The following is an 11,936-nucleotide window of genomic DNA, read 5'->3' as shown; positions in this document are numbered from 1 at the left end:
GCCCTCAGCACCTTCACAGACAACTCACCCAATCTGTAAGTCTCAGACTCAAATGCTTTCTCCTTACAGTGAGTCTGCTTTCCTACGGTTTCTAACCGGAGGACTTATTTCACTATGGGTAGGTGCACAAAATAAAGTTAACTCTTCCCTGAGCCAATAAGCGTTCAAAATCAAGTGCAGTTATCCTTGGCCTAGAGAGCTAGTGTCACACACTTTAAGATACAGAAACTGAGTCTCAAAGACTCTGAAGACTTCCCTGCTTCTATAGCTTCCCAATTTGTCACATTTGATGAAATCAAGGGTAAAACTTAAAATTTTTCACAGCACATTCCTTCTGACTTTGTTCTCTAACTATGTTACTACTTCATCTAATGTTTTAAAAATGATTGTGTGTATGAGAGATGCACTCTCACCCTGGACTCTTGGGGGAGGGTCTAGGCCCTGCCCTGGATGAAATGACAGACTATGGACACCCCCATGGAAGGTCTCACCCTCCCTAGGGAGATGAGGGGATATTGGGGGGGTTGGTGGGAGGGAAAGGGAGAGGGACCTGGAATTGACATGTGAAGCAACTTTGTTTCTAATTTAAATTTAAATTTAAAAATAAAAAAATAAAAATAAATTTAAAAAATGATTGTGTGTGTGTGTGGCATATGCACAGGGGTGTGTTGTGTGCTCGTGTGTGTGTGTGTGTCTGTGTGTGTGTGCATGCACATATATGTGTCATATACGTGTGTGCTTGTGTGTATGTGTGCATGCACATATATGTGTCATATACGTGTGTGCTTGTGTGTATGTGTGCATGCACATATATGTGTCATATACATGTGTGTGTGTCTGTGCATGCACATATATGTGTCATATACGTGTGTGTGTGTGTGTGTGTGTGTGTACACAAGGAAAATGTCACTCTATGCATTATTCCCTAGAAACAGCGTCTCTCGCTGAATCTGGAGCTGGGCTGGCAGTCACCGAGGCCCAGTTAGTGATTATTGGCTTTGTCCTTTCTCTACTCTCCACAACATAAGGGCTCAGTAACTGAGCCATCTCCCCAGCTCCAGCCTGTTTTTAAGATATCTCATCTTCTAGGTCTCTGTTTAGATGGCATTGTTCTAGGAGCCAGGTACCTGGGAGCTGGCAGACTGCAGGTACTGGGTGTATGAGTCATTGTTGCAAACAATCGACTTATTAATTTTTAGCCGTCTGAACAACTGCTCCACTTTTCAAAAGCTAAAAGCCTAATTTCAGAGAAAAGCAGAAAAGGGCCCACATTCATTAAAGTTGGGTGAGGGGCTGGGCGAGGGCCACAGCTCATCAGCAGGACACTCACCTAGATGTGAAGAACGGGGTTCAGTTCCCAGCACCACACACAAGGAAGTTACAGCCACGAATGAATGGGATAATAAAGTTGGCTTTAAAACATTTGAGGAATTAGGGCTTATATGGGCTGCCAAAAAATTAGCAATTTTTTAAAAAGTAAAACAACTGGATGACAGCCAGTAGGGCATTAAAACTGTCTCTATTTGAGGCTATCTTTCCACTGAAAAGAAACCTGAACACTAGCATGTATCTTCCAGTTCCTAGGCTCCCCAAGTCAAACTGGACACACCCTACTATAAACTAAATGCTCCCCAGGAAACTGTACACAGTGCCCCAGTGCAACCTTGAAGACACAGGTAACTTGCTTGCTTTATCTTCAAATATCACCACAAGCCTTGGTGTCTTCTTAATTATGAACCGTTGTTTCCCTGCCTTCCAGAACCTGCCAAAGCAAAGCAAGACAGACTTTCATGTGTTTCTATGACCTTCTTTCTCTCCCTCCTTCCTGCTCTTCTCTCTACACCTCCAGCCCCCATGCCTCAGGTCTCCTGTATTCCAAGCTGCACCCTGGCCTCCAACTCACTATGTACCTTGAACTTCTGCTTTTAGCCTCCTCCTCCAGAGTCACCATCATGACGTCCACTCTCGGCAGTGCTGGGGATCCAGCCTGGGGCTTTGTGTCTGGTCTGCAAGGCCCCTAGCCTTGAGCCACATTCCCAGGCCCTCTCCAGAGCGAATATATTTCTACAAGTCTAGTTTATTTTTCTTTCCAGCACAAGATGGATTTCTCTATCCCCATAATCAGTAACGCTCGATTGAGAAACCTTCTGTGTCACAAGGTAGCCAGCAAGTTAATTGGTAGAAATAGGTTCCCTCTGTAACTGCTGCCCACTGGAGAATTGGGCTAAGAGACAGATAAACCAGACAGCTGGCTGAGCAGTAAAGAAAAAAGGGATACCAAAATATCACCAAACCCAGCTGTAATGTGGGCCAGGTAATACATTTCTGCCCACCATACCTAACATAACCAAGGATTATATGAGCAGGCTTTGCCAAGTGGAAACAGAAAATGCTTTTCAGGAGAAAAAAAAAAAACTCCCATCTGTACCACGGCTTCTCTATTGAATTTTTCCAGGAGGCAAACAAAAGCCTTAAACAGACCTCCATGGCTAAGAGCTACACACACTAAACCTCAATTCTTGCCCCTGGAGCAAGATATACTTCATCTGAAATTCCAAAGCCCAGTTAGCAGTTCTGAAATATTTACCAGGAATGGTAGTTAATTTAGTTATTTAAACTATGAACCCTTCACCAGGCCATCATTTCCCCATCCATAAAATAACCTAAAAAGATTATAATACAACAAGTTTGGGATAAAGCTGGAAATGTGTGCCTGATGAAAAGACGGTGAAAGACCTTGTCAGGGAAGTCTTGATAACCCATGACGTCACCTCTGTTCTTACTCTTGAATGACCCGAGCTGTCCATTAATGAGTGACATAAAGACAGGAAACATTTTCAAAAAATTAAAACTTTATTGTTATGTTACCACATTTCATGAATCCCTTATTTTTATCATAAAAAATCACAGACATTTTATTAGTAGAAAAAACAATTCCCCACCTCTTGTCAGATACATGTTTAAGACACACTAAAGGGATATGGGTTTGTGTTGTTGCCAGATTCTGAGCCACGGCTCCTCTGGCTCTGATGCTTGGTTCTAACATCTGGAACCAAGCAAAATGAGTGGACCAGTTTCCATATGGCTGATCTTCAGATCCTGCTGCAGGCGTCTTGTCTCTGAAATGAGCACACCCTCACTGAAAATGACTTCAAGATTTGTCATTTGCATGATTACCTTCAGGGGTGGGGAGGGGGTGGTCCAGCTTCCTAGTGTGTCCGAATGTAACTCCCAGCACCAAACACAACCTGAGAAATGTCTGGGGCTGGAGAGCTGCTTCGGTCAGTAAGAATCCTTGCTATACAAGCATGAGCACAAGAGTTCAAATCCCCAGGCCCTGTGTAAATAGTTGAGCTTGGCTGAACTCATGCTTGTAACCCTGCTAAGAAGACTGGAGACAGAGGATTTCTGGGGCTCACTGGCAGCCAGCCTAGATCTAGATTCACTGAGAGACCCTTCTTCAAGGGAGACAGCAAAAGCATAGTATAGAACACCTAATGTTCTCCTCTGGCCTATGGGTAAGTTTGTGAACTCATAAGCACATATCACACACCACACACATACACCACAGGTATATTCATATACACTAAAAGGAGAAGGAGATGGAGGAGGAGAAGGGAAGATGGAGGAGGCGATGAAAGAGGAAGAAAAGGAGGAGGGAGGAAGAGGGGGAGGAGGAAGAGTAATGGGAAGGCAAGGGGTGAAATGTCTGACATAACATTTACACTAGGCAGTCATCTTGGTCAACCTGTTTTGCCAATTGCACAATAAAACAAGAGTCAAGGAAACAAAACACCAAATACCTTTAAAGGATGGATTCAGTGCCTTAAGATTCCTGGAGATGTTGAGAATTCTTTCCAGGCTGGGGTAGCCAGACAAGTTCAGTCCAGAGGCAGAAAGTGCCACACTATTCAAAGAGAGCAGACCTAACAAAAAGGTTTTGTGTGGCACGTGAGGTGATTAGGAAGGAGCAGAGAGACACCAAAGCCACACAGATAATAACTGAAGGAAGTCACTACAATCTTGCTTACCCTCAACCACCTTGACAGGATCTGAAGAAAAGATAGGACTTTCCCGGATTCCTTTGAGGGAAAATGCTTGGGTGTGGAGCGACAGCCACCAAGAACTGTTGCAGAGATACAGAGCCCAATAAAGAAGAGGAGGACTTTAGTATTCAAGCAGCTTCCAGCCATGGAGATGTCACTGCGCTAAGGTTGCCTCTCAAGGGAGTTGCACGTCTCTCCTGAAGCTGCTCAGCAACCAAGCATGCTAGCACATTCATTGCCAATAGCAGAACTTGTGAGAAGCCTGGCTTCAGAGCGCAGGGACCAATGAATGGGAAGGTTTCAAAGAGCCTCAGGTAGCTGGGGCAGTTGGCCAATGAAGCTTGGGGTACCCAAGAAATGGTAGACACTCAGATAAACATGAATTTCAGATAAACAATAACTAATAGTTTATGTCTCAAATATTGTTTAGGACATACTTCCACTAAAAAAAATATTGTCTGAACATAATCAAATCTTTCCTTTTTTTTTTTAATTTCCTAAATCTAGAAACTCCCACGACAGGTGAAGGTTTGTGAGACACCTCTGCATGACCACACATTCCTTGGGCTCCCTGGAAGAAATGTAAGAGCTTGTCACTTGGTGGTGACTCCCTCTCCCAGCCCTCAGTCTTCTTCGGCCTGCTCTATTGACAATGCCTAACAGGAAGCCACTGGCAATGCAAACATGCAGATCAGGGTGGGTATGGGCTGGAGATGCAGCTCGGTAATGGACTAACACTCCACCATCGTAGAGGTTTAAATGATTGCCCTGGTTCCAGACGGCTTATAAAGTGCTCAGGAATCGGTGACTCTTGGCTTCATGCGGTTTCAATCTGACTCTAAATTTGCAAAATTTATGGTTTGGTTGTTTATAGAAGGATGCCGTTGACCAATTCCTATCCATCATTTCAAACCAATTACATTAGATGGCGACAGGATGGGGAAAGGTTGGCCTTTGCTTTTGATATTATATTCTTGAAACTGTAAGTGAGTTAGGATCTCCAAGCTGTCACTGAGACCTTCAGAGGCATAGGAGGGAATACATAACCTTGTGCTGTGGAAAGAAGCCTCATATACCTTGCCACCAAAGATGCAGATACTGGTGGGCTCAGGTCACCAGTAGACTAACCTTTTGGGAAAGGAAAGACCCATAGGGAAGTAGCAAGGGATGTTAAAGAGGAGGATTTGTCCTTGTCTGCAATTTCCAGTTTATAAAATGTTCCCTCGTGTTTTTAGAGTCCCATATACCAAAGTTTCACACACCTTTGCAACATGCAAATTTTCACTTGAAAATTTTATGAGGCCCTTGATATACAAATATATAAAACAGGTATAGAAATAAAATACTACTTGTCATGAATCACAAAGAATTTTATCTTAAAGCAATTCTTTGGTAGACATATAATTTTACCATTTATTAAAGACAAAAGTAAATTTACATGCTAATGAGATGGACATGCCTAATTTAACTTATAAATTAAATTTCAGCTAAATATTTGATACCTCAGGAAGTGAGCAATTTCCATGTTTTTAAGAGTTGGTGAATATTTTAATATATCACAAAATGCCAGAAACATGTTTAAGGCCATCTTTGAGATTCTGTCCTAATCTCAAGCCAAAATTTATTGATTATTTTTAATGGGATTCAAATTAGCAGCTCAAACAGAAATTTAGTGTCACTGTGTATATGTGCTCTTTTACTTGTATGTGTATGACTGCGTATTTGTGTATGTGTGTACATGTGAAGGATAGAGGTCACCCTCTAGTCTTGTCCCTCAAATACCATCCACCTGTTTTTTTCTTTTTCAGATAGGGTCTCCCGAACCTTAAACTTACCACGTAGACTAGGTTGGCAAGTCAGTGATTCCCAGCCAATTGCCTGTTTCCACCTCCCCAACACTGGGGATTACAAACATAAGCTCCCTGTCCACCTTTGTACAGCACAGATGCTGAGGATTGAACTCAGGTCCTCAAGCCTGTTAGCAAACCACTTTATCAATTGCACTATTTCCCTAGTCTGCAGACAGCAATTTTTAAAATCTAACATTCTCACACTATAGGATCCCAAGAAATACAACTATGTTGATGCTTACATGCTGAGGTCTGGCAACAGGAAACTATTAAAGGTCTCTGTTTTCTTTAATTAAACCAGTATATTTCTATAAGCACAGGAAACTTTGCATGTACAGTAGAAACACTGCCATTCACAGCACCTAATCATCTCAGATCTGAGCTGAAGTGTTTCAGGCAGCATTTGTTGGTGGCGTACTGTGTCGTGGGGTTGCATGCATAGCAGGACTTCTGTGAAGTCACATGATATGACTCAGGAACACACTGCCAAAAATACCTCACATTTGTTGTACATTTGATTTTGAATTGATGTTCAACCATTGTGCGTTCAGAAAGCTTTCCCTGCTGCCAATCTTTCACAGTTCCCACACGTGGTTATGCCACCTCATGGGGTCACCACCCACAGCATAAGAAGCTGTTTACAGAAGCCATATGGGGTGGTGTCCTCGTTAGGGTTGCGACTGTTGTGATGAAATGCCATTCACAAAGCCACTTGAGGAGGAAAGGGTTTGTTTCAGCTTGCACTTCCAGGTAATAGTTCATCACTGAGGGGAGCAGGGCAGGAACCTGGGGGACCAAGCTGATGCCGAGGCTTAGTCTCTACAAATGGGGAGCATAGAATGGAGGCAGACATGGTGCTGCAGTACCTTGATCCATAGCAGAAAGAGAACTGGACCTCACACAGGTTTTTGAAACCTGACAGCCCACCCCTAGTGACACACTTCCTCCAACAAGGCCACACCTCCTAATCCTTCTCAAATAGTGCCACCCTCTGGTGACTAAACATGCAAATATATGAGCCTATGGGAGGCATTCTTATTCAAACTTCTGTAGGTGGGGTGAAAAGAAGAAGACTAACCAGTCTCAACCTTTATAAAACTAAGATTATGTGCATTCATCATTTGAGGTTTTCATATACATGTACACAACGTATTTTGAGCAATTCACCCTTGCTTCTCTCCTAACTTCTCTCAGATCTACTCCTTCCCACCTCCTCCCACCTTTGGGTCCTCTTTTGTGTTTTGTAACCTTACTCAGTCCAGTTTGTGTTGCACATATAATCGTTGCACATACTCCATTCTAGAATGTTGTCTGATTTGACCTTGTTCAGGTCTGATGCAGGCAACTATGGCTGCTATGATGTCATGGGTGAAGTGGACCTGTCACGCCCAGAAGACACTGTTTTAAATCAGTCCTCCTTGAACTCTGGCTCTTATGGTCCTCTGCCTCCTCTTCTGTGATGCTCACTGGTCCTTGGGAAGGCTGTGTGATACTCAGTTCTGACGGGGGAAGTCCTTCTGTGTATGTGCTTATCTTATTGGTTGTTGAATAAAGCACTGCTGGCCAATAGGGAAGCAAGATAAGTGTGACTAGGAGTCGAGGAGGATTATGGGAAAGAGAGGCACAGTCCGTCACGATGTAGGACACCAGAGGAGTAAGAGGTCCGGACCCTTTCTCTGGTAAGGGAAGACCACGTGGAAATACTCAGATTAGCCATTATGGGTTAATAATTAAGTCAGACCTAGCCAATAAGAAATCAAGCAAATGGTCTACAGCTTTATAATTAATATAGCATCTTATGTTTTATTTGGGAGCTAAAGCGGCAATGGGACCCAGGCGGGAATCCCACAACAAACGGCGGTGGCTGGTGGGAAGACTACACGTTACTAACGTGTGATCCCTGGGGGAGGCTGTGTGATACTTGTGTTCCATCCCCATCTGACCCTTGAGGAGGCTGTGTGATACTCATGTTCCATCCATATCTGAGCACTCCCAAGCACTTACCATCTAAACTTTGGTTAGTTATTAGCAACAATGAACTACAAAAAAAGTTGTTTTGACTGATAAGCAACATAGTCAGTTCTATGCTTAGGAAAAAATATACTTAATCACAGTTTCATTGAAAAGATAAGTCCTTAAATACAGCTAGTCATTGGATTGGAACACTAATACAAATGCATGCATGTTTTTTTTCTCTAAGCCAAAAGGGGGGTGGGGAGTGGAGTCCAAAAAAGGCAAAATGCAGTATGTAAAATATTTCAGGAGCAGTAGGGGGAGGGTACCTAGTTCTCAGTTTTCTTAACCTTTCTGGCATTTGTGACCATCCATATCCATGCAAATGCAAACGGCGCACACCAACCTTGCAGGCGTGAGCAGGTAGAAGGAAGAGTGGGGATTCCCAGCATTTTTGGTGAGACTTGCGTAATCCAAAATGAATGAGAATAAAATGGAAATTGCTGGGGGGAAGGATCCTCTGAGTCTATAATAATTACTATTTTCACTTCAAGCGTTTCAGACTGGAACAGCATCTTCTGCTAACTGCTTCCTGTATTAGCCATCTCTTACTGCACAGCGAATCCCCCAAAGCTTAGTGGCTTTAAACAATAATAAACATCCATTAACTCTGATACCTCCTATGGGCTGTGCATTCAGGAGCAGTTTTGGACCAGTGGAATGGACTCTCATCAGACAAGGGGTGAGATATCAGTTGGATCCTCCAGTGAAGGCTCTGTGGGTGAGGAGACCCCTTGAAAGGGCCTCACACACAGGATTTGGATTAGGAGGAGGGGTCAGCCTTTCCACACAGACCTCTTTCAGGAGTGCTAGAGTGTAGTTGTTGTGACCTGGCAGTAGCTTTCCTCAGAACAAGCCATCTAAGGGAGTGAACAGGCAGAAATGTCCCCTTCATGAGTTGCATTATTTTGACCACATTCTTCTCATTACAAGTCCTTGGCTAAACTTACCTCAAATTCATTCATGGGGAAAAGAATTAGACTCCATATTTTTTTTTTTTGGTTTTTAGGAGACAGGGTTTCTCTGTATTGTTTTGGAGGCTGTCGGTCCAGCCTGGCCTCGAACTCACAGAGATCCGCCTGCCTCTGCCTCCCGAGTGCTGGGATTAAAGGCATGCACCACCACCACCCGGCTTAGACTCCATCTTTTAAAAGAACAATGTATGCCTGAACTGGATCCTGCTGCTGTAACAAAATATTTGAGACTAGGCACTGAGTAAAGAAGGTAAGTTTGCTTCACACTGTTCTGGAGTCTGAAAGCCTAAGCTCAAAGCACTGTGATGAAGGCCCTCTCTCTTCCTCTATGATGCTACAGAGTGCAGCATCCTCTGAAGGGGATGAAGGCTGTGCCTTCTCACGGGGTGGAAAGGGACAGACAATCAAAGGAAGGTCAAGTGATACTCTTAAGCCCTTTTTGATGACCCCAATTTCACCCTTGAAAGTGGAGCCATCTCATTTTTAATGTCCTCTAAAGACCCCACTTCTTAACACTATGGCATTGGGACTCAAGACTTAATGTGAATTTTGGAGGAGACACAAACATTCAAACCCTAGCAATACGTCAAAGAATGTGTGAGCACACTTTTTTAATGCTTGATTTACAAATAGATTTTTGATACTTTCACATGCCAAATAAAATTCCCAACTTACTATATAGTGTCACAGAGAAGGTGACTGGAGATTGACAATTCCAGCTACTCAGTCAACAAAAGCTTATTAATGCAGGCTGGGAATCTGAATGTCCACAGTGCTCACAGGTGGGAAAACTATCAGTGTTTGATGCAAAGAGGGGGAAGCAAGCCATAAAGACAGCACCAAAACACCACACCACACTCGCTGGCTCAAATCTGTTTCCTTGGATTTCTGATGAAAAGATGGGTCTTGAGATTGGGAAAGCCCTAGCCCATCTCTGCCATTATAAAAATCAGGCATGATGCCGGGCAGTGGTGGCACATGCCTTTAATCCCAGCACTTAGGAGGCAGAGGCAGGTGGATCTCTGTGAGTTCAAGGCCAGCCTGGTCTACAAGAGCTAATTCCAAGACAGCCTCCAAAGCTACAAAGCCTATCTCGAAGCCCACCCCCCAAAAAAAATCAGGCATGATTTTTCAAGAATCAGGAATGATGTATTTGTCTACAAAACAGGAGCATTGGTGTAACTACACCAGAAGTTTGCCTGCCTCTAACCAAGAGAAGGGGATATCCTCGGAAAGTCTGATGCCTGGGATAGGACTCAAGGTTAGAGTCCTGATGGCTTTGGTAGCTTCTCATCACCTTGAGTGCGACAGTTCAACCTGTAGCCTTGATTATTTTTGTGACTGTTGTTTGTAACGAGTGCTCTTTCCCGCCAGCTGCCTGGGTCCTTCCACTGTCCCCCAAATAACGCATGAGACACTGTATTAATTATGAAACTGTTGGCCTTTTGCTATGGCTTCTTAATGGCTATCCCTGACTGAATTATTTACCCATAATTACTAATATATATTTTTATAAGGACTTATCTTTTTGAGGACGCTAGACTTGTGCCCTTTTATCCAGGGATCACTTTGCACAGGGTGACTCTCCACTCTTGACTACATTTCCCAGAATCCTCCTCGACTCCTAGTCCCACTTATCTTGCTTCTCTATGGGCCAACAGTGCTTTATTTATCAGCATATACACAGAAGAACTTCCCACATCAGCTGTTGGTTTTGAAAGATCTGCATGTTGTCTGTCTGTCAGGTCTAGAGCAGTAAACCTTATCTTCTTTGAACTCTTGGTCTGATTCTAAGCTTTCAGACTTTCTTTTAATATGAACTGAAGTTGTCAGGATGACCCTCAAAGCTAGGACAGGTCTAGCCAGAAAGCAAAACACTGTGTCACAAATACCTGCAAAGTTGTTGGGGACTCTCAACCTGGTTTCAGTCCCTTTCATCATTAGTAGAGAAGAAAACACAAAACCCAAAGCCTATTGCTTGAGAAAGTCGAGAAGCTGTGTGCTGTGGTTATGGGGTGTGTCTGGAAAGGAAGAGTAAAGTTTTTGTAGAGAAAAGCAACCATGGTTACAAAAGCCTGATAGACTACTTATAAATCCTGGGACCTAAAAGAGGCACCTAGCTAGGCATTTGGTGTGAACTTCAGGGACAGTGTCAGACAACCAGAAAACTGAGTGCCACTGTGAATGCAAACCTTCCCAGTGTTGAGGGTCCAGAGACATGCTCCCAGTGGACCTTCACACCTGAATTCGCTCTAGAAGAATAGCGATGGTGTTGATCCCAGTCAAATTAATCTTCTCCCTCCCCAGAAGAGGCTGATTTATAACTTTATGCCATCTGTTGGTATTAGTGGTGTGACTTTATGACTAATTAATAGCTCATAAAGGACTCTGCCTACAGCTGAGGCAGACAATAATGGCAAGGACCTCATCATGTAATCTGGCAGTTCCCACTCATAAGAAAATTAAGATTTCATCTAGATCTAAACAAGTGTCCTTTTACTCTCGGGGCTCTCCCGACTCTCTCTGAAAACCCTTGCATATGCTACTATCTTCCTATTAAGGAATTCTAGGTGAGTCTGAGGTCAGAGTCCTTGTGCCAGCCTTTCAGCAAAGATACTTTTACTTCTAGTAGCTTTAGTTAAGATCTTGCCTTTTTGAAGTTCATTTGTACTAGGAGGGGAAGATAATTTAAAATACAAGAAATGTTCCTTTCAGAATAACTGTCCCATGATGTGATGCAATGACCACAGAAATCAAATGTTTTTGTGCATCATTGATGTGTGCACAGCCTCGGGAATGTCACTTTTTGATTCGTTGTTTCCTTAGATGCCCCATCAATGAGAATTGCAGTGATGCATATAATTCTAAGGTGCTGATCAGGCAATACTTATCATTGTCCATAAAGGCCTACTAAATGGTGTTCTATGCATGGACAGGACCCTCTCTACAAAAGGAGTGAAGGCTATTCCAAACAGTGCTTGAGAAATAACCAAGTAATCAGAGGGCAACTGTCTGTTAAGACATTGCCTTTCTTAACACTGTTCCTCCTAGGT

General features: G+C 43.2%; 1 long non-coding RNA gene across 1 annotated transcript; it reads right to left on the bottom strand.

Annotated features, from left to right (window-relative positions):
- Window positions 1–2,844: 2,844 nt before the first annotated feature.
- Window positions 2,845–4,230, bottom strand: LOC121143058. Its single transcript, XR_005880192.1, has 3 exons — window positions 4,032–4,230; window positions 3,804–3,926; window positions 2,845–3,119 (listed from the first exon to the last, which is right to left on the bottom strand). It is a non-coding gene; the product is annotated as an uncharacterized LOC121143058 (long non-coding RNA).
- Between the last annotated feature and the right edge of the window lie 7,706 nt (window positions 4,231–11,936).

The sequence above is a fragment of the Mesocricetus auratus genome, unplaced genomic scaffold, assembly GCF_017639785.1.
Source record: "Mesocricetus auratus isolate SY011 unplaced genomic scaffold, BCM_Maur_2.0 Super-Scaffold_100011, whole genome shotgun sequence".
In the NCBI taxonomy this organism is placed as follows: Eukaryota; Metazoa; Chordata; class Mammalia; order Rodentia; family Cricetidae; genus Mesocricetus; species Mesocricetus auratus.
The sequence above is the reverse complement of the archived record's forward strand: the minus strand, read 5'-3'. Positions and strand labels throughout refer to the sequence as shown.